We start from the raw sequence: 26,183 nt of genomic DNA on the forward strand, positions 1-26,183 counted from the left end.
TAACCTCTTTTGATTTTCCATTTTCTTTTTATTTATCCCTAATTTTTTCCTAGACAACTTCTTTGAAGCTTTCAGTCCACCTAGATGTCCCTTTTATTTCCTAAGTCTCCTTTTCTGGTGTTCGACTTAACGATCCTTTTTTTAAATAATTTTGTTGAAAGATTGTGACTACCTTGTTATTGGTTGATTGAGAAACAACCACTATTTTATTTTTTGTTTTTCACGACTTCTTCCATACTTCATGATGTGTGCAAATAAGAGCATGTGGTTGAACCTCTTATTGGAGGGCGTATAGATGGACTGATTCTCTTGAAGATTTAATGCATAGTCAAACTATCTGAACACAACAATCCTGCCCATGGTTAAGATTAAGGGTTTTTAGTTCCAAAAGAAACACCAACTTCTAGTCTCAAAGTAGTTGACTAGGGATTAAATCCTTAACTCTTTAGTGTTTAGGGATTAGAATAAGACCTTACATCATCAAAAAAGTTCTATTTGAAAGCATACTGTATCCGTTTTGGGTATTTCGTTTACATCCTCCTCCTCCCAATATTTTCCAAAATAACAGTTTGATAAAGAAAAATGAGGTGAATTTTTTTTTGCTTTGTGAAAAACAGAAGGAAGTATAGAAAGACTGAATACGAAAGGTGTAACACCCCAATTTTGGTTTATTGAAATTATTTGATTTAGTATGATTTTGTGTATTTATTTTATTATTGGGTAATATTAATTAAATAAATAAGGGTGGTGGTGGTGTGTGATATTGAGGTGAGAGTATAGGAGTAATTAGAGATTGGTAGAAGTGGACTAGAATTTAGTAATTATTTTAGTAATTAAAATAATAATATTTTATTTTAAGTTAATTAATTAAATGGAAAATAAAGAGTTTGGGGTTGAATTGAGAATTATGAAAAATAGAGGGGAGGAAGGAGTGCGAATGTTAGTAAGTGAGAGATGAGTTCATAATTTTAACTAGATTCCCCTAATTATATAAACTAAGAGATAACCTAGTCTTAGGGAGTTTTCATCATACGTAAAAGCTGAATTTGGGAATAGAAAGGAGGCTAGAGAAGGGCAAGAGGAAAAGCTTAAAAATTGGAGGAATCTAGAGAATCAAGTCATAAAATTTGCACTGCTATTAGGATAATCAGGTAAGGGGGAGAACTATCTCAATAATAGATATAAGCATGAGGGATATAATTGAGGAGTTCTTAACCTTCAATAGGGCTTAAGATTATTATATAATTCTATTATAGATGAATGAATTGTTGTTTGTGATGATGTTTGGTGATGAAATTCGTGTGCTTGATGTATTGACAATTTCTATTTTTATGAGTTAACCCATATTCACCATTGTTTTTATTTTGAAGGTTTGGGAAAAATATGATTTATGAAAACCTTGAACTAAATATGTTCATTGATGAAATTAGGTGTTGTTGATGAATATATAATATACATGTGTTGTTTTGGGTCAAATTCTATGGATGGGATGAGAAAATTGGAGTTATGCAGTGAACTCTATTAGCATACAAAATTTTGCAAGTGTTCGTCACATGAATGACGTTCTGGAGTTTTGGGGTCGGTGACGAGCGTTACTAATGTGACAGGTAACCTGTCATGGGTCTGTAGTGGGTGCAAATGTTTGTTTTGATGATATTAAATGGTAGATTTTGATTTTTTGATTTTTGTAGATGTTTTGGGTGCTGCTATGGTTAGTTAGTGTTGTTTAAATGATGTATTGGTATGACTTAACGATTAAATGTGATTTTAATCGAATTTGTGAAGTATTTGATGAATGATGTATATATGCATACATGATCATGATGGTATGTTAATTGCTATGAATTGTGATGATGATGTTCGAGAGGGGAACTATTATCATTGGGGTAATGCATGTTTCGTTTATTTTTGGAGGAGACTTTAAACATTATGTTATTGTTGCATTAACGTATTGTGACATGCATTCATTATGCCATTGTTGTTAATGAAAGAGGAAAGTTGCAATCTGAGCAGGATAGATTGGTGACTATCCCAAATCCGAGCAGGGTAGATTTGGGGTTCGAGCAGGGTTGTCGCATCTCGGAGAAACGCGCACACGAAAATAGAGTCGCCACCAATGTTATTTATCCTAAGAGCGGGAAAGGAAACACTGAATAAACCTACAAAAGGGTGAATCTAATGGTCTCGTAACCAAGAGATGGGTAAGAGAGTCGATTATGCAAGGGGAAGGTATTAGCACCCCTCACGTCTGTAGTACTCTACATGATCCACTTTTGTTGTTCTAATCAAATGGTGTGTCAAGTCTAAAACTAGGTTGCAAAGGGAATTCATGAAAATGAATTATTAACAGAGAAAAAGAAAAAAAAATAATTATTGCGCTCACTTAGGTTTTGCAACCCAATGCCTACGTATAAAAAAGAATCAGAGTACCGTAGTTCTTCTAAAAAACTTTGATGTGTTGGTGTTTTTTTATGGGTAACAACCCTTATTAAATTTTTTCATAAGAAAAGCCAAGTGGCAAAAGGAGTTTTGATTTGTTGAGCATTTTTGTTGAAAGAATACATCAGATGGTCCCTCAGAAGATGGGGGTATCTGTGTACTTCTCTCTTAATTATGAAAGTTTTCCAATAATGTTAGAGTGTTTTTGAAATTTGATTAAGAAAAGGTTTTAATCTTAGAATGGATGTAAAAGACTAACAAAAGGGGAATCTCAATCCTACTTGTTATCATGCAATGTGGACTTAAAGTTAGGATCAAGGGAATTTCTACCTAATGTTGTCATATATGGATATCAAACCTAAGGTCTACTTATTTCAATCTTGACCAAGAGAGAACTAAAGGATCCTATGGGGAGCATGCAATCAAACACTTAAACAAGGTAATGAAAGAAAGCAAACATCTCATGAACATGTAATTAGGTAAACACCTAGGTAAGTAACAAACCAAGACCATAGATAACACAAAGAGATCTTAAACAAGTAGTATTCATGTCATCAAGGAAAAATAAGAGAAGAGATAACAATTAAACAATCACACATCAAATGAGAAGTGAACAGTTACTCACACATAGGCACTTAAACAAGATACCTAAAGCAATACCTACTTAAACAAGCAAGCATCAAAGATGAAAGAACATGCAATTAAGTGAACACCTAAGAAAACCACAAGGTAAAAGGAAATATTATAATTGAACAATCACACATCAAACCATAAAGAGAAAGAGTCAAGGCATACAAGTTATGAACATATCCTAACCTAAGAATTATCCTACTTAAACAAGTAAGGAAACAAATCATACAAACAAAGGTCAACCAAACAAATGAACATGCTATTAAACATTCATGGGGAATCAACTTATCATCAAAGTAAACACTTAGATATGTTAATCAAAGCCCTAAGGTTCATGCACAAGAGGTTTTGGCATTAGAAAACCCAAAAGAAAGTAGGCACTTAAGCAAGCTTGCATGCAAGGCTACAAGTGTAGAGTGCTTAACTTAGCATGGTATAAGAAAGTGGATTGAGGTGAAGAAGATGAGATGATATACAAGTCAACAACTAAGGCATAATAAACTAATTATCATCAATCAATCATGATTGGAAAATAAGTGTCACAAACATGCATAAAGGCGAGGTAACAAACAACCCTAATTGGAAATTAGTCCTCTAATCTAGGTGCTAACAAACAAAGACAAAAGAGAAGGGAGATGGTGAATAAAGAAGAGACAAACATGAACAATATAATCAACTTAAACATGTATCTATGGCATATCAAAAGTTCAAACAAGAATTGAATTTAAGGCACAAGCATTTAAGTAAGCAAACATTCATCCAAGTCAACAAAAGGAGTCAACTATTCTTAACAAATAAGGACGGGCACAAGGAAATTAGACAAGATAAGTCAATAGCTTAAACATGGAATAATCACACATGAAAGACCTATAATAATCACAAAGGTAGCATGTCAAACCACACTCAAAGAAGGAAGCAAAGGATGAACATAGTGAAACCTAAACATGCCTCTAAATGGAACATAGCATCAAGTTAAGAAAAAGTGAGGATGGAACATGGAAATTAGGTATAAAAACCCACAAGTCAGAAGCAAATGGAATGCTATATTAATCATGTAAGCCAACCAAAGATTAAGAAGACATGGCACAAGGTATGCTTAAGGAAAGATCACAAAGTGGGCAAACAAACATCATGAGCAAAACTCAATTGTAATCACAAACAAAATGCATGTAATGACCTATATAAATGAGTAAATGGGATATACCTCATGATATCTTATTAAATAACAAGAGATAACAATAAATCCTAAATGGTTTCACAAGTGCATTCTCTAAACAAGCAAACAAAGCAAGCAAAGGCCAATAAATTAGGCATGCATTGTATAATACAAGAGAAATATTTAGGAGGCTAAAAAAATAGGTGAAAAATCAACAAAACAACATGAAGTCAACCACTTATAAATGTCCTAACATATGTCTAAGAGTGTGGTCAAGAAACCACTCAAGCAATCAACAATTATCCACAAGTATCTCAACAAATAAGCAAGCAATCGAGGCTCATAAAAAAACACAATAGACATGCATCAACTTGACATCAAAATACCCAAATACCCACTCAAACTCTAATATATATGCCTAAAAATTCCCTAAATGGTTCAAGAAAAAGTTCAAAATGGTGTTAATCATCAAGCATTACAATCCATCGTTGATCATATAAGTTAAGCATTAAAAATGAATTCAAACATGAGCCAACATGAATGATTAAATCAAAAAATCAACACACAAATTTCCTTTATACATGTTCCTAAGTGTGTACAAAAATTGGGATTAAAAATCAAAAGGAAGCATCAAGAACCAAACCCTAATTCACAAACTAGGTCAAACCAAACACATTTTATAATAAAATTAATATAAAATATCAAAAAAATTAGAAAAATAAAATAAAAAATATATAAAATCAAATAACATCCTAAAATATATTCATGTATTTTTGGAGAATTTTTGGAGCATTGAAAATATTAAAATAAAATCAGAATAGAAAAATAAAACAAAAGAAAGAAAGTGAAGTTAAAGGACTAAACGGGGTGCATGAGTAAAATAGGAAACAACTGGACAATAGTTTAAATGTGCAATTGGCCCAAAACTGTATGTAAGGGAGGGGGGAGCGAAGCATGCAAAGCCCATGATCTAAAACCAATTAATCAGAATTAAAAAGCGTGATACTTAAATAAAACCAAAAAAATCATGTGAACATGCATCAATTGGACACAGTGACTTAAGTCAGAAACGACAAAAATAAAACGCCAGCCAATCACAGCACACCATACATCATCTTCAACCTTGGATTAAAAACCAAACACGACATAAACCCTAATTCCATGCAATCTCATACAGCAACTTCACATCCATATAACTTCATCCACAATCCATGAAATCCAATGAAGTAAAAAACAAAAATGCAGACTCATGGAGTAGAACACAACCATGCCAAGCAAGTGTCAAAAAGATTGATTAATCATGGAGAAAAATAGCACGAAAGTTAAGAAAAACAAACTATTTTCAAAAGTTTTAGCAACTTCATACATTCAACATCCAAACAAAAAAGCAAAACCATCATGTTAAACCAATTATATATAATGTATGCAAGTTATTCATGAAGGAGAAGAGCGATCCAAAACGCAGCGGAATTTTAAAAAAATTCTCCTTTAGTGATCCTTACGAATGGGCATGATCAGTGATAGAATCGTTACCTCTTATGGCGATTGAAACCTTTGATGCAGGTCCACGGAGTGATCACGAATGTTGAATGGTGACAACGCCTCTACTCAGTCCACACGAACGAATTCCTTCAATCTCAGTGCTAGCTACTATGAATGAAGGCTTTGAGTGAGAGAGAGAGAGAGAAATGAAATTTCAACTTCACAAATGCTTCTGCACAAGGGTTCTATTTATAAAACCACTTGTGTGGGATACAAGCTAAAAATCCCACTTAAGTGTATGTGGCCCATATCTTATAATAATGCCAAAATCACTTAAGCGCGTGGTACCTTACCATATTTCATATTCTACTTAAGTACACCGTACCTTACGATGTTCTACAATTCACTTAAGTGAACCGTACCTTATGATGTTCCTTAGTTACTCTATCTCTCATCAATCTGTCCTTTTGTGTGTGACCCTGTAGGTTTTCACGGCATTGGCAATTATATTAATTCATGTATTTAACATAATAAACAGTGAGAGGTATCTAGCAACACATCACTGCTACCCAAGACACGAAAATATCATGTGATCTGACAAATCCTTTTGTGATAATACTTATGTGTATAATTACCCTTTTGCCCTTATGTCTATATTGAACACAAGGCATAGACCGTGTCATCCTTGTCCAGTTCAATATTAGGCCCGTAGACATTTATCCTGTTACGCAGGATGGGCAAATTCCATCTAGGTCACTCATGTCCCTCAGCATGCTTCGTGGAGTACCCATCAACTGTCTTTATGGTCATCCAATTATGGACAATGTTTGATCAACAATAAGGCACTCGACTCTACATCTAGGGTACATAGTGCTTTCAGGTCAAAGGGTGGTATACACCATTATCACCATGAGAATAACTTATGACACTTAGCATAACATTTTACATAGTATTCTCATAGCGTGTCAATCCAGTATAAATATTACTCTCAATATTCATACTTATGTTTAAGACTTGATAACTCCTTATCCATGATCCATGAGATGTGATCATCAGTCTATATACATAATAGTCTTAATGCTTTAATGTTATCCCACTTCGTAACAAATCTCGACTATAGATACTTTAAGAATAATGTCCTTATGTTTAATGGAATCTCATGATTAAGTCACACTTGATACATTAAATGGACTAGCTATTCTAGGGACTTTATTAAATAAACATAATAAAGAAAAAGCCTTTTATTATTAATAAATAATTCGATACAAGTACCAAAATTATTGGCCTCTAGGGCTTACACCAACAATCTCCCACTAGCACTAGAGCCAATCAGGCATACCCCTAATGCCCATAGATCTAGTATGGCCATCATGCTTCTGCTGTGCAAGAGGCTTTGTCAGTGGGTCAGCAATATTGTCAAGTGTAGGTACTCTGCATATTTTCACATCTCCTCTATCTATTATCTCTCGAATGAGATGATAACGTCTAAGTATATGTTTGAATCGTTGGTGAGATCTAGGCTCCTTAGCTTGTGCGATAGCACCATTGTTATCACAATAGAGACCAATGGGACCCACAATGCTAGGAACTATGCCAAGTTCACTAATGAACTTTTTGATCCAAACAACTTCCTTTGCTGCACTTGAGGCAACAATATACTCGTCCTCAGTTGTAGAATCAACAATTGTATCTTGCTTTGAACTTTTCCAACTCACAGCGCCACCATTTAAGCAAAACACATAACCAGATTGCGATCTAAAGTCATCCTTATCTGTCTGGAAGCTAGCATCGGTGTACCCAATTACAGCAAGCTCTTCCTGACCTCTATATATCAAGAATGAGTCCTTAGTCCTTCTCAAATACTTAAGGATATTCTTGACAACTACCTAATGAGTATCACCAAGATCAGATTGGTACCTACTCGTTGCACTTAAAGCATACGAGATATCTGGTCGAGTACATAACATGGCATACATGATAGATCCTATTGCAGATGTATATGGAATCTTATTCATGCGATCCCTTTCTTCCTTAGTTGAAGGGGATTTTGTTTTTGATAGACACAAGCCATGTTGCATAGGTATAAATCCTTTCTTGGAATCATGCATATTAAAGTGTCTCAACACTTTGTCTATGTATGTACTCTGACTTAGGCCAAGAAGTTTTTGTGATCTATCTCTATAGATCCTGATTCCTAATATATAGGCTGCTTCACCTAGGTCCTTCATAGAAAAGCATTTCCCCAACCAAGACTTTACTTGTTTCAGGGTAGGGACATCGTTTCCAATAAGTAATATGTCATCTACATATAATACCAGGAAAACAATCATGCTCCCACTAACCTTCTTGTAGACACAAGGCTCATCTTCGTTCTTGATGAATCCATATTGTTTTACTGTTTCATCAAAACGAAGATTCCAGCTTCTAGAAGCTTGCTTCAATCGATAGATTGATCTTTGTAACTTACATATCTTTTGGGCTTCTTCTGGTATCTCAAATCCTTCAGGCTGTGTCATGTACACATCCTCAAGAAGATTCCCATTAAGGAAAGCAGTTTTGACATCCATCTGCCATATTTCATAATCATGATATGCAGCGATAACAAGTAAAATCCGAACAGATTTAAGCATTGCAACTGGTGAAAAGGTTTCATCATAGTCAACCCCATGAATTTGTTTATATCCTTTTGCAACCAGTCTTGCTTTATAGGTATGTACCTTACCATCCATGTAGGTCTTCTTTTTGAAGACCCACTTGCATCCTATATGGGTAACTCCTACAAGAGGCTCTACCAAGGTCCAAACTTGGTTTGTGTACATGGAATCCATTTCAGATTTCATGGCTTTTAGCCACTTCTCAGACTCGGGACCAGTTATGGCCTCTTGGTAGGTCACAAGCTCATCTTGATCCATGAGTAATACATCACCTTGATCAGTTATGAGATATCCATATCTCTCAGGTAGGTGGCGTATCCTGCTTGACCTACGCTGGTCTTGTTCTACTTGAGCAGGTTGCTCTTCCATAACTACTTGTGTTTCCTGCTCTAATTTCTCCATAGGTGTATCAATGCTTTGTGATTCTTGAATTTATTCAAGCTCTACTTTCCTCCCACTAATTCCTTTGGAAATAAAATCCTTTTCTAGGAAAACTCCAGTTCAAGCGACAAACACTTTTCCCTTAGAAGGATTGTAGAAGTAATACCCTCTTATTTCTTTAGGATACCCCATAAATAAGCACTTGTCAAATTTGGGCTCAAGCTTAGATGAAATTTGTCGTTTCACATAAACTTCACAACCCCAAATCTTCATGTAAGACATATGTGGTTTCTTACCACTCTATATCTCATATGGTGTCTTCTCAACCTTTTTGGATGGAACACAGTTAAGTGTGTAAGCTGCTGCCAATAGTGCATGTCCCCAAAAGGAGTTTGGAAGATCGGCGTGACTCATCATGGATTGGACCATGTCTAACAAGGTTTGATTTCTTCTCTCAAATACACCGTTCCATTGGGGTGTTCTAGGAGGAGTAAGTTGGGATAGGATCCCACACTCTTTCAGATGGTCATCAAACTCTAGGCTTAAATACTCACCACCTCGATCTGATCGAAGAGTTTTAATATTCTTACCTAGTTGGTTTTGTACTTCATTCTTGAATTCCTTGAACTTTTCAAAGGACTTTGATTTGTGTTTCATTAAATACACATAACCATATTTACTGAAATCATCAGTAAATATGATGAAGTACTGAAAACCTCCTCTGGCTGGTATGTTCAGTGGTCCACATATGTATGAGGGCCAAAAGATCACTAGCTCTTTCACGTTTTCCCGTGAATGGAGACTTTGTCATCTTTCCAATAAAACAAGATCTGCATGTCTCATATGATTCATAATCAAAAGAGTCCAAGAGTCCATCTTTATGGAGTTTGGAAATGCGTTTCTCATTTATGTGGCCTAATCGACAATGCCAAAGGTAAGTTGGATTTAACTCATTACGTTTCATCCTTTTAGTATTAATGTTATAAATAGGCATTTCAAGATCAAGACATATAGTCCATTGTTCATTTGTGCATTAGCATAGAATATATCATTCAAATAAATGGAGCAACAATTGTTCTTTATTATAAATGAAAAACCAAACTTGTCTAAACAAGAAACAGAAATAATATTCCTGCTAATTGCAGGTACATAATAACAGTTCTCTAACTGAATTATTAAACCACTAGGTAAAGTCAATACATAAGTTCCTACGGCTAAAGCAGCAACCTTTGCTCCATTGCCAACTCGTAGGTCAACTTCATCTTTTGCCAAATCTCTACTCCTTTTTAGCCCCTGCACATTGGTACAAATGTGAGAACCACATCTAATATCTAATACCCATGATGCAGAAGTAGATAAATTAATTTCAATAACAAAAAAATACCTGAAGTTGAAGTCTCTACTCCATTCTTCTTATCTTCCAGGTACTTTGGGCAGTTTCTCTTCCAGTTTCCGTCCTTACCGCAATGGAAGTATGTCGCAACGCGAAAAACAACCGGCGGAAAATACAGAGCCGCCACCGACGCTATTCATCCTATGACGGAAAGGGAGCACAAGACTAACCTAAGAAAGGGAAAGGAATGGTCTTACGACCAGAGATTACAAGGTACGGGAGTCGGTTACGCAAAGGGAAGGTGTTAGCACCCCTCACATCCGTCGTACTCGACGGGATCCACGCTCAAAAGATAGCTCAAAGAGTAAGAAAAGGGTTGCTAATAAACTGCTCAAAAAAACTGCACAAACTGGAATGATAAACAGGTGGGGAAGAGAAAGAAAACGGAGGAAATGGACTCGGCAGGATGTCATATCCTGGGCCTACGTAGTTTGTCAGAAACAAACATCAGAGTCAACGTAGTTCGGGAAAAGAAGACATGCTCGCTAAGACATCGCGCCCTATGCCTACGTATCTTCTCTATCCAGAGGAGAATCAGAGCACTCGTAGCTCGGCTAACGCACGCCGAAATAAGACACCAAAAAGGGACGCTGAGACGTCAATAAAAACACCCAAAAGGAAACAGAATGCCAATACATGGACTTACACCTGACTCCTAACAATAACAAAAAGGAAACAGAATGCCAATACATGGACTTACACCCGACTCCTGACAATAACCAACAACAAAAGGAAACAGAATGCCAATACATGGACTTACGTCCGACTCCCAACAATAACCAACAAAAGGAAACAGAATGCCAATACATGGACTTACACCCGACTCCTAACAATAACAAATAAAAGGAAACAGAATGCCTATATATGGACTTACACCCGACTCCTAACAATAACAAACGCTAACCAGCGAACACCAAAGATGAACCCCAAATGATAACAATCATCACGAATGAACCCCAAAGATGAATGACAAGTGAATGACAACCGTCATAAATGAACCCCGCAGATGAATGACAACCGTCATAAATGAACCCCGCAGATGAACCCCAAAGATGAATGACAACCGTCATAAATGAACCCCGCAGATGAACCCCAATATGAATAACAATCGTCACAAAATGAACCCCAAAGATGAACCCCGAATGAGTAACAGAAGAAGTCCCCCAAGGTATGAACATACAACGCACACGCACGCTGAACAAACGGGTACTCACACCAAATAAATATAAAAAGAAGACAACCAAAGGGTGAACAAACAGAGACTCACAGAAAAATGGTGAACAAACACGGAAACAAACAACAAAAAAAGAAAAAGGGTGCCCAGAGAGATTACTCACAACCTCCTGCCTACGTATCTCATCTGGTATGAGAATCAGGGTGACGTAGTTCCCCTTAACAGGGGTAAAACACTCTCCTAACCAGAGACCAGGGAGACAACAAACTAATAGGGAGACTAAGACTCGAGCCTAATAGTTGTCATGCAATCAATATCCCTGAGTTGAGGTCTCTAACATGCATTCAACTTCCTCAGAAATCAATCATACAACTCCTACAGAAATGGAGATGAGAAGAGGAAAGCAGATAAACACATCACCACAAGTAAACAAACATCACACTCTATATCCATACAAGAGGCTCAAACAATGGATGGGCTTTAGTCAAGAGGGGTCATATCAACCTCGACAAACAAGCCAAACTGTAATGGGTAATCTGTAGCTCTTAACCACTAACATTGAACGTTAGGGTGAAGCTGATCAAAGTTTAAATGAGGATGAGACCTCATAGCTCTTAACCCTGGCCAGGGTGAGCTCATGACACAGAAAGCGTGGGGATCCAGAAAGTGGGATCCTTTTCCACTTGACAGACTCTGGACAAAAGATCTGGGGCACATGTTCAGAAGCATCAGCACGTAGTGCGAGCATAAAGAACGACACACTGAATAACGGGGGATTGGCTACTAGTCCCTTCTATCCGTCAATTGCCTCTTCTCTTGGAGGTCTTATCAAATAACACATGCCTCTTCTTGGAGGTCTTTGGGCACAATTTTAAACAAACACAAACAGAGCCTCTGAAGGAGGACTTGCCAGCAAAATGCCTGCCAAAAAGGTGACAAGACTCCAGACTACATGAAGTAAGAAGCTAACTACTTGAGTGGTGTGTCAACCACAATCCAAAGCTCAAGCAAGAGCTAAAGCAAGCAAGCAACTAAGGTACCTGTACAAAGACTAAACAGTTAGTACTTCAATCATAAAACCAGAAGACAAGCAGTGAAACCCCCTAACAGTTACACAATTCAATGCATTAGTGCCCTAGCACTCAAAGGAGCTCATGAGCTCACCACATTAATTAAACCTACAAAACAAACGTAGGTTAGAACTCAATGCATTTGCATCTCACAAGGTGAGAACAAACCCAATCATCAATGATAAGTATCCAATTCTGTAACAAGAGACAAACTTAGTTCATGTACAAAGACAAAACTCAAAACCTAACCAAATGACCAATCCATAACCCATCCTTTTGCATATTACACCTTCCAACACTCCATTCAATGTCCTCAAAAGGACCAGCATCAAATTAATAATCAAATGCCTCAAATTGCCTATGCCATGCAATGACCAAAAATATGCACAAAATGAACTTCCAACTTAGAAAATTCATATCAAATCAGAAATGCATGCAATGACTTTGAGATTTTTTGTACAAGTTTCTCATGTCATGAATAATCATCATGCAAAAGATCCAATCCAAAATGATTCAAATGCTATGTGAACAAAAATGCACCAATCCATTGTCAAAAATGTGACACAAATTGTCACATTTTTCTCTATGTGTCAAAAGTGATGATAACATGTGAGAAAAATTCCAAACCAGTGAACAATAACTCATGTCATGTATGAATGTTATGCATGCAAAAAATTGGATCAGAAAGTTCAAAATTAAGAATTTCACAACACATTGAATGCACTAAGTCAATTTGGCATAACATTGATTCAAAAAAATCACACATAAAAATCCAGGCATCAACAATTCTTGAAATTAACATCATAAAAAAGTAAACATCAATACAAAACCATGAAAAAAAATTGGGACTCATTTGGACTATTTTTGAATTTTTCATGAATTAAACAAAATGAGTAAAACAAATGAAATATAAAATGAAAATGGAGGGAAACGGATTATTTGAATAAATCCAGAAAAAACATCAGCCACAAGATCTGGCGCGTGTTGGCAATCAACGGTCCACGTTTAAACGGATGAAATGCTGCGTTTCATTAATCCAGTCACCACACACAATCAACATTCAACTCACGCGTGGCCTTGGTCAAGGCATTCATATCCAATCAAGCTTCCACGCAACAGCACACATGGAACACACGTCACCAAACCCTAAAACACACACAGACGCAGGAGTTCTGCTCCGGTCGTCTTCTCCGGCAAGCCTCACGGTGGAGCCTCCCTACATTTTTCCAGAAATCCCTCAAACCGGTACCATTTCACTCGCCTCTTCACGCTGAAACCAAATCTCACACTAGTTTCTCCTAAATCTCTCTAGGTTTTACAAATCGAAGAAGGAAAGTTTCTAGATCCAAACTTCCAGTCAACACCACGTCCTCAATTCTCACTCATTCTCAATTCTAAGCATATATCCATGATCTACGCAACAAGATCTACAATCCTATAACCAAAAATCAACAAAAGGAGAGGATGAAATTGAAGTCACCTGGAAATGGAGCTTTCTGAAATCGCGTCCTCACGTGCTCAACTGCTCCAGATCAATGCCTTTGAACTTCCTTTGAAGCTTTATGCAAAAAGAAACGGTTGAAACCTCTTGAACACGCCTCAATTTCCAAACCCGATTGCCATGAGAATGCACATGAACTGCTCGTTTTCTTGATGAATTGCACCAAACGATGGATGATTCTTGATCAGTGAAGCATGAGGATCAAGAATATGCAATGATCTTTGAGGTTTGTGTGAAGAAAAATGCAAATCGAAGAGAGAGGATTTTGAGAGAGTTCTTGAATTTTTTGATCTGAAAAGTTAGTTATGACAATTATGATTAGGGTTTCACTATTTATATTCCTTGCTAATGACACTGATAATCACTTAAGCCAATTGCTAATCATGATTAGTGAGTTATGAAGCCAATTGCAAAAAATGAAAATTGTGTTCTCATGGCCATAATGCACGTGTGATCTCCCATGCTAAGGCTTTAATTCACTCATGAACAACCAAGGGCTAGGATTGGATGATTATTTTGCTTGCATCATAAGCCAAGAATGAATGGTGAAGATTTGCTCCATTTTGAACATGTGTAAAATAATTAACATACACACCTCTCCCATGCATGGCAAAAGCTCATTTTTGCTCACATATGGTCCATGAAGAAAGTTGAAGTGAAACCTTGCCTTGGTTCTTTGTGAATTATGATTTGTAGCATGATATCATCCTTAGAACAAATGTGAAATAATGTGATTTTTGACCATAATTCCTCTTGCACAATTGAGCCAAATGATGTCATTTTAAGATGCCTTGAACATGAGAAGCATTTTGCAAAAAGAATGAACCAATTTGAAGCATTATATCAAAAGTTATGCCATTTCAAATTTCCATGCACACCTTGTGATCAAATGACCATAACTCCTCAACCATTCATCATATGGACATGAGTTAGGACTTTTTGGAAAGGGGAGACAAATATCTACAACTTTCATGTTCACCAGAAATCCATTTGAAACTTATTTGATACTGAAAAGTCAAGTTGAAAGTGGACCAAAAACTTGCCAAATTTGGAAACTTTGAATTATAGGTCATTTTCCATTTTTAGTAACTTTTGCCATGACCTTTGAATCTCCAAGATGGATGTTTAAAATGATAAATATACCCCATTTGAACATGATTGAGGTGTCTCAACTCATTTCCCCACCTCATCGCCCTCAGTTGACTGCACAGTTGACTTTTGGTCCTCAGATGACCTTGAAATGTCCTGATCAACTTGAACCTCCACCACTTGGTGAAATTGCTCCAAAATGAAACCCTTGCTCATGATAGAACCATGATGATGGTGATATATCCCTGCAGATAGGATGATGCTCAAGACCTCTGAGGAATCAAGAAACCCTAATTGAAGCCCCTACCCTCAGATGGTTGATGATCAATTCATAGAGACCCTCAGGCTTGAATCACCTAACTTCCCCATCTTCTGAAAAGACTTTGAAGGATGACCTTCTCAGTTTCATATGAGATGCAAAATGCAATGCCTAATGCCCTAAAACATGAAATGCAATGCCCCAAACTAGTCTCAAGAAGAGGAGGGCAAATTTTGAGGTGTTACAAAGTAGGTGCCTTCCTTTGCTATGCCTCCACTAGGCTTCAAAGCAGGAGCAGTGGGTTTGGGCTTGGCAACTCCCTTGCCTTTCCCTTTATCACCTTGCTTGGTGGGTCTTTTGTTTTGTCTCTTTCCATTTCCGATCATCAGAATGGACTTCCCTTTTGACTTCAGATTCTGCTCAGCAGTTCTTAACATGGCTAGCAGTTCAGGAAGATATTTGTCCATATCATTCATATTGAAGTTAAGGACAAATTGACTGAATCTATCTGGCAACGATTGCAAGATCAAATCAGTCGCAAGTTCCTTTCCGAGGGGAAAACCCAACGTCTCAAGGTTCTCCACATACCCAATCATCTTGAGCACATGGGGACCTACAGGGGCTCCCTCAGCTAACTTGCGTTGAAAAAGGGATTTTGAAACCTCAAACCTTTCATGCCTTGCTTGCTCTTGATAGAGCATCTTCAGGTGTTCAATCATATCGAAAGCTGCCATGCTCTCATGTTACTTTTGCAACTCTGAGTTCATAGTAGCTAGCATGAGGCAAGCAGTTTCATTGGCATCATCGGCATGCTTCTTATAAGCATCTCTTTCTGCCTTAGGTGCAGAACTAGGAGGTTCCTCTTCAGGAACAAGTTTCTCCAAGACATACAACTTTCTATCATGTTTGAGGATAATCCTCAGATTTTGGTGCCAATCCAGAAAATTTGTCCCAAAACAATTTTTCCTTATCAAGGATTGATCGTAAAATGTTGTTAGAGGTGTTTGTTGTCATGGTAATCTACATGAAAATAATAAAAATATAAGTATCAATAACATATTTAATTAGACCTTTAATTAAATATGCTCCCACTATTTTACTCAAAACAAATGACCCTCACCATTTGATTCGGAAAATCCCGCTGGAAGATTTTCTAGTGGGTCGAGATCCACATTTCACTTTGTTTTAAGTCCGCGTAGGCGGATTACACAAAACTAGGTTATTTAGGTAGGAAATCCTTCCAATTGTATCTAATACAACTCTCGAATATTTTAGTTGGGTGAATAACTCCTTATTCCAATCCATCACATGGATCATTCCAACTCTTGCTTCTAAACATATATAATCTTATTATAATTTGTTTAGTTAAGTTTTACCCATTGTTTTAGCAATTGGATATTACAATTATCCCATCGCACCTTACTTTTATAGAATATGCACCTCGCGTAGGCGAAACCTACATTATTCGATATTAGTCTTGATGAGTGCTAAAACTTGGAAATCATAAACTTAATATTTAATTTGAGGGAATTTGCAATTATTCTGATCTCACCGGCTTATTTATCATATAAATCGTCTCTCACATGCATCAACATATATAATGAAACAATTATGGCCCCTAGCACAATTGTTCTCCCAAGCCAATGAGAGAACCTAAGCTAACCTAATAACGATCTAAGCTTCTCCAAGCAAGATCTTCAAGGTTGTCCTCCTTTGATATTGTATTCTTCTCTTTCTTCATAACATTACATTACATAAAAGAAACTCGTTTTACATACGAGGGAGTGAGATGAGAAAAGAAGTTACATTAAGAGATTAAAATAGAGGCACGACACGCAAGTCGTATTTTAAAATCCCAAAACAAAATAAAGGAAAATTAAGACCATAACTGATCACCACAAGACAATAATAATAAACAAATTATTATTATTAATTTAAATTCTGTTAATTAATTAAAACCAAATTAAATTTCGGCGACCAATCACACTACGCAAAGTTAGCCGGGGGTTCCGCCGCCCAGTCAGTAGACGGTGGTACCGCAGACTGTTCAGCGGACGAGGGTCAAGGGGGCAGTGCCCCAACGCAAAATATTAATGAATAATTAATTTGAAATCAATGTCGTTTTTCGCATCAACACTTGATACTTTAAATCAAAACTCTTGCGCAGTCACAACCCTAATCACATAACCCTTTGACAACACGACCCTTATGCTGTCATGAACCCTAATGCACCAATTTCAGACCGTCAAACACACCTCGATTGTTAATTCAGTATGATTGATCAAGACATCATTGCTTCACCATACTAATGTCGGATCAAGAAGCAAATGACCATTGATAGCTCAAAGGAAAACAACCATTAAGTATTTGAATGAACGAAACAGAAACAATATATCATATATACCGTATTTTGTATCAGGATTACTTATATCATATATATGACTTGATCGATCTCAATTGTGTAACCTATGGACGATCGATGTATCGCTGCTTCACCATACTAACATTGGATTCCGAAGCATAGTCAACATCAATCATCCAAATCGTACACACATGATGCCAAATTTAATTACTCGTTTATTCTTTGATTCATTCTGTCTTTTAATTATATTAATACAGAAAATACAAAAAATAAACAGCTATCATATGCATGGTTTCGTAAGTGGCTCTGATACCACTGAAGGAGAAGAGCGATCCAAAATGCAGCAGAATTTAAAAAAAAACTCCTTTAGTGATCCTTACGAATGGACATGATCAGTAATAGAATCGTTACCTCTTGTGGCGATTGAAACCTTTGATGCAGATCTACGGAGTGATCACGAACATTGAATGGTGATAACGCCTCTACTCAGTCCACATGAACGGATTCTTTCAATCTCAGTGCTATCTGCTATGAATGAAGGCTTTGAGTGAGAGAGAGAGAGAGAGAGAGAGAGAGAGAGAGAAACGAAATTGGAACTTCACAAATGCTTCTGCACAAGGGTTCTATTTATAGAACCACTTGTGTGGGCTACAAGCTAAAAAGCCCACTTAAGTGTATGTGGCCCATATCTTATAATATGCCAAAATCACTTAAGCGCGTGGTACCTTACCATATTTCGTATTCTACTTAAGTATACCGTACCTTACGATGTTCTACAATTCACTTAAGTGCACCGTACCTTACGATGTTCCTTAGTTACTCTATCTCTCATCAATCCGTTCTTTTGTGTGTGACCCTGTAGGTTTTCGCGGCATTGACAATTATATTAAATCATATATTTAACATAATAAACAGTGAGCGGTATCTAACAACACATCACTGCTACCTAAGACACGAAAATGTCATGTGATCTGACAAATCCTTTTGTGATAATACTTATGTGTACAATTACCCTTTTGCCCTTATATCTATATTGAACACAAGGCATAGACCGTGTCATCCTTGTCGAGTTCAATATTGGGCCCATAGACATTTATCATGTTACACAGGATGGGCAAATTCCATCTAGGTCACTCATATCCCTTAACATGCTTCGTGGAGTACCCATCAACTGCCTTTATGGTCATCCAGTTACGGACAATGTTTGATCAACAATAAGGTACTCGACTCTACATCTAGGGTACATAGTGGTTTCAGGTCAAAGGGTGGTATACACCATTATCACCATGAGAATAACTTATGACACTTAGCATAACATTCTACATAGTATTGTCATAGCGAATCAATCCATTATAAATATTACTCTTAATATTCATACTTATGTTTAAGACTTGATAACTCTAAAAGTATTGGCCTCTAGGGCTTACACCAACAATTCATGGCATGAGTAGATCCAGAATGAAGGAGATGAATAGAGGAAAAGCCTAGTGGAGAAGGTCCACTTCCTCTTGTTCTTGTTTGAGGTTCACAAACCCCACCAACAATGCTTTGTGGTCTTCAAATGAGGGGAAGGGAGCAAGAGTAATAAAGAGAGGAAAACTTTAAATGAAGAAAAATGCTTGCAAGCTTCAAATGTGCATATCCGATTTCTCTCTCTTAAATGGCATGTGTGTGTCAAATCAGGACATGAAGGTCTTATATAGAGTGCCAAGTTTGGAAATCCGTTGAGAGGCATGTTTGGAAGTGTATGTGCAAACTGAGAATGAAGTGATATGAATGAGTTTCATGTTGTTTTAATGGTATGGTTGGTGCGTTTTGGCCATGAGAAATGGGGTAGAAAACATCAGTGTAGGCTGGAACGTGAGAGAGAGAGCAGATTAGTATGCCGCATGTAACACCCCGATAATAATATGATAATTATTTAAATTAAGTTAATAATATATTTATTAATTTAATTAGATAATTGGATTATTATTATTATTATTTTGGAATTATTGAATTATTATTATTATTGGGATAATAATATAAAGTGGAAAATATATAAGTGTGAAATAAGGAAAAAGAGTCTCATTTGGAAAAGAAAGTTTTCACGTGAAACAGAGAAGCGATTGAGAAAGTGGAGAAAGGGCAAAGAGGCAGAGCAAGAGGAAGAAGATTGGAGAAGAGAAAAGCTTGGAGATTAGAGATTGCCGGATTAACTCAGGTAAGGGGGGTTTATCGTCGTTTAATGGGTATTATGGGTTAGCATGTAATGGGTAGTGATAAACCGTTGAATTGACCCTAATTGGGATTTGGAATGCTGAGAAATTGTGATGAATAAGTTGTGTGAAAACTGTAATTGAATCGATAATGGTGTGTGTCGTAAATTTTTGGACGTGTAGCTTTTTACGGAATTAGAATCGGAGGTCCGGAAGTCCTCCAACGGCGGAAAATGCGGAGAATTCTGCATTCTGCTTTGTGTTAGCGCAGGAACAACTTTCTGTCTTGCGTTAACCGGTTAACCCAAGGCGTTAACCGGTTAACACTGTTATAAATTGTGAAAAACTGCTGTTTTATCTGCGTTAACCGGTTAACCCAGGGCGTTAACCGGTTAACCCAGGGCGTTAACCGGTTAACACTGTTGCGTTTTGCCAGAAAGTGTGTTTGTGCTGCGTTAACCGGTTAACCCAGGGCGTTAACCGGTTAACACTGTTGCAGAGTGGAAAAATTGTTAATTTAAATGTTGTGTGCCTAATTGATGGTTGCCTATATCGGTGTGTGATATAGTAGGGATTATTTCCCGCTGTTTTGAGCAGTATAGGTATTAGTAGAGTGTGCTAATACTGTGTTTAATTATTTGACATGATATGATGTGTTGATACATGTGTTGATAATGTATGATGGTATGCATAATGTTGTGAATGTGTATGTTATGCATATGTTGTGAATGGACTGTTTTATGGCTTAGAGAGTGAGCATCGGTCCATTGTGGATTATTGTTGTGATGTTGCATTGCTAGGTGATTAGCGTGCATAATGTGGCCTTTATGGTGGTAGCTAATTCCCATGGTGAGGAATTAGTGATGTTAGTCATTTGGACTGTTTTTGATGTTTGCATGCTAGGTGAATTAGCGTGCATAGCATGGCCCTTGGGGTGGTAGCTAATTCCCATGGTGAGGAATTAGTGATGTGAGTCACTAGGTCTCAAATGAGTGGGACTGGTGAGCTTGGTAGCCGTACCTGGATTTGGTCGGTGAAGTTGAACTATATGTTCACGAATAGTCGGTACCGCATGCATGGAGTCTCATTGCATAATATCTGTGTAGTGTATAATATGAATGGATGTATTCCAATGTTATACGTGTGTTGTGTTGGCATTGAGCATGAGTATGAATTGTGTTGATATTGAGTATGATATTTGAGTTGATGTGCCGTTACTGAATGTGTGATACGATTAGGGTGATTAACGTGTTAAATTACTTAACATGACATTATATTCTATAATGCTTATTATATCGATTGAGGAACTCACCCTTACAACTATTTTTCAGGTAACGAGCAGTGATTGAGTAGAAGCTAATGCTTGGAGTCTAGTGTAGTCTCCTTAGTGGGTCATGCTCTGATAGATGTAACATCGGGAGGGAACATTTAATTGTGTTGTTGATGTTTGTTGAACCAGTTTACATGTAGTATGTTACATGTTTTGAATGATCGATTTGATCTCTATCCGCTGCGTATTGTGCAATACTTTATGTTTTGAGTTAAATAATGAGCATGACTAAATAGTATGACGAATGGTGCGAAATAAATGTGTGACACCCTTAACTGCATGATTACTCTGATTTATATGTTGTTATTTTAATTAAATATTTGGGGTATTTTAGAAGGGTGTTACATTAGTGGTATCAGAGCATAGTTGGTCGAGTCGAGTCGTAATTATTCTGTTTCCCCTGTACGGGATAGGTGTTGTGTAACCCTATCAGTACTTATTGTTTTAGCTTGTTGGGTTTTCAGAATAGAGATGGCGGGAAGAGGTAGAGACGATGCTGCGATTGCTGAGGCTCTGGGTATGCTAGCTGGAGTACTTGGAGGAAATCCGAATGTTGTGGGAATGGGAGCTGCTCGTCAATTGAGTGAGTTCCAGAAGAACAATCCTCCAATGTTCAAGGGAGCATACGATCCAGATGGCGCTCAGAAGTGGTTGAAGGAGATAGAGAGAATCTTCCGAGTGACTGAGTGTGCCGATAACCAGAAGGTCAGGTTCGGTACGCATATGCTGTCAGAGGAGGCAGATGATTGGTGGGTTGCTACCCGCACTGAGTTGGAATCTGCTGGGAATACTGAGATCACTTGGGCTGTGTTCAGAGAGAGATTCCTGAGGAAGTACTTTCCAGAAGATGTCAGAGGAAAGAAAGAGATAGAGTTCTTAGAATTGAAGCAGGGTAACAGGTCTGTTACTGAGTATGCTGCTAAGTTCACAGAGCTGTCGAAGTATTACACTCCCTATAATGAGGCTGCGGGAGAATTTTCAAAATGTGTGAAGTTTGAGAACGGGTTACGTCCCGAGATCAAGCAGGCTATTGGATATCAGCGGATTAGAGTGTTTTCCGATTTGGTTGACTGTTGCAGGATTTTTGAACAGGATACCAAGGCTAGAGCAGAGAGCTATCAGCAAAGGGTTGATAGGAAAGGCAAGAATCAGAATGATAGTGGGAAACCGTATGCAGCTGGCAAAGGTTTCCAGAGACAGAGTGGAATGAAGAGGCCTAGTGGGGGAGACTCTAGTGCCCCTGCTAAGTGTTACAGATGTGGTCAGGCGGGACATCGTTTCCACGAGTGTACCAGTGTTGAGAAGAAGTGTTTCAAGTGTGGAAAAGGTGGTCATTTGGCTGCAGAGTGCCGGTTGAAGACTCTGACTTGCTTCAACTGTGGAGAGGTGGGTCATATCAGTCCACAGTGTCCTAAGCCAAAGAAGGAGAACCAGTCGGGAGGCAAGGTCTTTGCTTTATCGGGTTCTGAGACTTTTGCAGATGATCGTTTGATTCGAGGTACGTGTTATATTAATGGCTTTCCTCTTGTAGCTATTATTGACACAGGTGCTACTCATTCCTTTATAGCTTTGGACTGTGCTGTGAAACTTAAGTTAGAGATATCTGAGATGCATGGAAGTATGGTGATTGATACTCCTGCGAAGGGTTCAGTGACTACTACTTCAGTTTGTTTGAATTGTCCTTTGAGTATTTTTGGTAGAGACTTTGGGATAGACCTTGTGTGTCTTCCATTAGTGCAGATTGATGTTATCTTGGGTATGAACTGGTTGGTGTTTAACCGAGTTTATATCAACTGTTTTGATAAGACTGTGATCTTTCCTGAGATTGAGGAAGGAGAGAGTTTGTTTCTATCAGCAAGGCAGGTGAATGAGGAAGTAGCAGGTGGGGCAGAGTTGTTTATGCTGTTAGCGACTTTGGAGGCTAAAGATAAACTGGTGATTGGCGATCTAGCCGTGGTGTGTGATTTTCCTGATGTGTTTCCTGAAGAAGTGAATGAATTGCCGCCAGAGCGTGAAGTTGAGTTCTCGATTGATTTGGTACCTGGTACTAGACCGATATCGATGGCTCCGTACCGTATGTCTGCTGTTGAGTTAGCTGAATTAAAGAGTCAGCTGGAAGATCTGTTGGATAAGAAATTTATTCGTCCGAGTGTGTCACCGTGGGGTGCACCAGTGTTATTGGTTAAGAAGAAAGAAGGTACTATGAGGTTGTGTGTGGACTACAGGCAACTGAATAAAGTGACGATCAAGAATCGGTATCCTTTGCCGAGGATTGATGATTTGATGGATCAGTTGGTTGGTGCGAGTGTGTTCAGCAAGATAGATTTGAGATCGGGATATCATCAGATACGTGTGAAAACTGAGGATATTCAGAAGACTGCTTTCAGAACAAGGTATGGACATTATGAGTATTCTGTAATGCCTTTTCGTGTGACTAATGCGCCTGGAGTATTCATGGAGTATATGAATAGGATTTTCCATCCGTACCTAGACAAGTTTGTTGTGGTGTTTATTGATGACATTTTGGTGTATTCGAAATCTGAAGAAGAGCATGCTGAGCATTTGAGAGTGGTTTTAGAAGTTCTACGAGAAAAGAAGTTATTTGCTAAACTATCTAAGTGTGAATTTTGGTTAGAAGAGGTTAGTTTTCTTGGTCATGTGATTTCAAGAGGTGGTGTTGCTGTTGATCCTTCTAAGATAGAAGCGGTGTCTAAGTGGGAAGCTCCGAAGTCTGTTGCTGAGATTCGAAGTTTCCTTGGATTGGCTGGTTACTATAGGAAATTCATTGAGGGATTTTCTAAGTTGGCATTACCGCTGACGATGTTGACTAGAAAGGGGAAAGCATTTGTTTGGGACTCAAAATGTGAAGAAGGTTTCCAAGAGTTAAAGAGAAGGTTGACCACTGCTCCTATTCTGATATTACCGAGTTCGTCGGAATCATTTGAGGTTTACTGTGATGCTTCATTGTTGGGTTTGGGTGGTGTGTTGATGCAGAATAAGCAGGTTATAGCTTATGCTTCGAGACAACTGAGGGTTCATGAGAGGAACTATCCGACACACGATTTAGAGTTGGCAGCTGTGGTATTTGTTCTGAAGTTATGGAGGCATTACTTGTATGGATCAAGATTTGAGGTTTTCAGTGACCATAAAAGTTTAAAGTATTTGTTTGATCAGAAAGAGCTGAATATGAGACAGAGGAGATGGTTAGAGTTTCTGAAGGATTATGACTTTGGTTTGAATTACCATCCGGGTAAAGCAAACGTAGTGGCTGATGCATTGAGTCGGAAATCATTGCATATGTCTATGTTAATGGTTAAAGAATTGGATTTAATTGAGCAGTTTAGAGACTTGAGTTTGGTGTGTGAGAGTACTCACAATAGTGTTAAATTGGGAATGTTGAAGTTAACGAGTGGTATTTTGGATGAGATTAGAGAGGGTCAGAAATCCGATGTGCTTTTGGTTGATAAGTTGACTTTAGTGAATCAAGGTCAAGGTGGTGAATTTAGAGTCGATGAGAATGGTGTTTTGAAATTTGGTAATCGGGTGTGTATTCCGGATGTTATCGAACTTAAGAAGAGTATTCTTGAGGAAGGACATCGTAGTGGCCTGAGTATTCATCCTGGAGCTACGAAGATGTATCATGATTTGAAAAAGTTATTTTGGTGGCCGGGAATGAAAAGAGAAATTGCGAGTTTTGTTTATTCCTGTTTGACTTGTCAGAAGTCAAAGATTGAGCATCAGAAGCCGTCTGGGCTAATGCAACCGTTGACTATTCCAGAGTGGAAGTGGGATAGTATCAGTATGGATTTTGTGTCTGGTTTGCCGAGGACAAATAAGAATTTTGAAGCTATTTGGGTGATTGTTGACAGATTGACAAAATCGGCTCATTTCATTCCGATCAGAATGGATTATCCGTTAGAGAGATTAGCCGAGTTGTATATTGAGAAGATTGTAAGTTTGCATGGTATTCCGTCGAGTATTGTTTCGGACAGAGACCCGAGATTTACATCGAAGTTCTGGGAAGGTTTGCAGAAGGCTTTGGGAACTAAGCTGAGATTGAGTTCTGCATATCATCCGCAGACTGATGGTCAGACTGAGAGGACGATTCAATCATTAGAGGATCTTTTGAGAGCTTATGTTTTGGAAAAGGGAGGTGCTTGGGATTGTTATTTACCTTTGATTGAGTTTACCTACAACAATAGTTTTCATTCGAGCATTGGTATGGCACCGTTTGAAGCTTTGTATGGTAGGAGATGTCGGACACCTTTATGTTGGTATGAGTCCGGTGAGAGTGCTGTGGTTGGACCGGAGATTGTTCAACAGACTACGGAAAAGATTAAGATGATTCAGGAGAAGATGAGAATTGCTCAGAGTCGTCAGAAGAGTTATCACGACAAGAGGAGGAAGTCACTTGAGTTTCAAGAGGGAGATCATGTGTTTCTTCGTGTCACTCCGATAACTGGTGTTGGTCGAGCTTTGAAGTCGAAGAAGTTAACACCTCGATTTATTGGTCCTTATCAGATTTTGGAGAGGATAGGGGAGGTAGCCTATCGTATCGCTTTACCGCCGTCGCTTGCGAATTTGCATGAGGTTTTTCATGTGTCTCAGTTGAGGAGGTACATTCATGATCCGTCGCATGTAGTCCAAATAGATGATGTACAGGTGAGAGATAACCTGACTGTTGAAACATCACCTATGAGGATTGAGGATCGAGAGTTGAAGCAGTTGCGGGGTAAAGAGATTGCCTTGGTGAAGGTAGCTTGGGGAGGACCAGCAGGTGGCAATGTGACTTGGGAACTGGAGAGTCAGATGAAGGAGTCTTATCCGGAGTTATTCGCTTGAGGTATGTTTTCGAGGACGAAAACTCTTTTAGTGGGGAGAGTTGTAACACCCCGATAATAATATGATAATTATTTAAATTAAGTTAATAATATATTTATTAATTTAATTAGATAATTGGATTATTATTATTATTATTTTGGAATTATTGAATTATTATTATTATTGGGATAATAATATAAAGTGGAAAATATATAAGTGTGAAATAAGGAAAAAGAGTCTCATT

The sequence above is a fragment of the Lathyrus oleraceus genome, chromosome 3, assembly GCF_024323335.1.
Source record: "Lathyrus oleraceus cultivar Zhongwan6 chromosome 3, CAAS_Psat_ZW6_1.0, whole genome shotgun sequence".
In the NCBI taxonomy this organism is placed as follows: domain Eukaryota; kingdom Viridiplantae; phylum Streptophyta; class Magnoliopsida; order Fabales; family Fabaceae; genus Lathyrus; species Lathyrus oleraceus.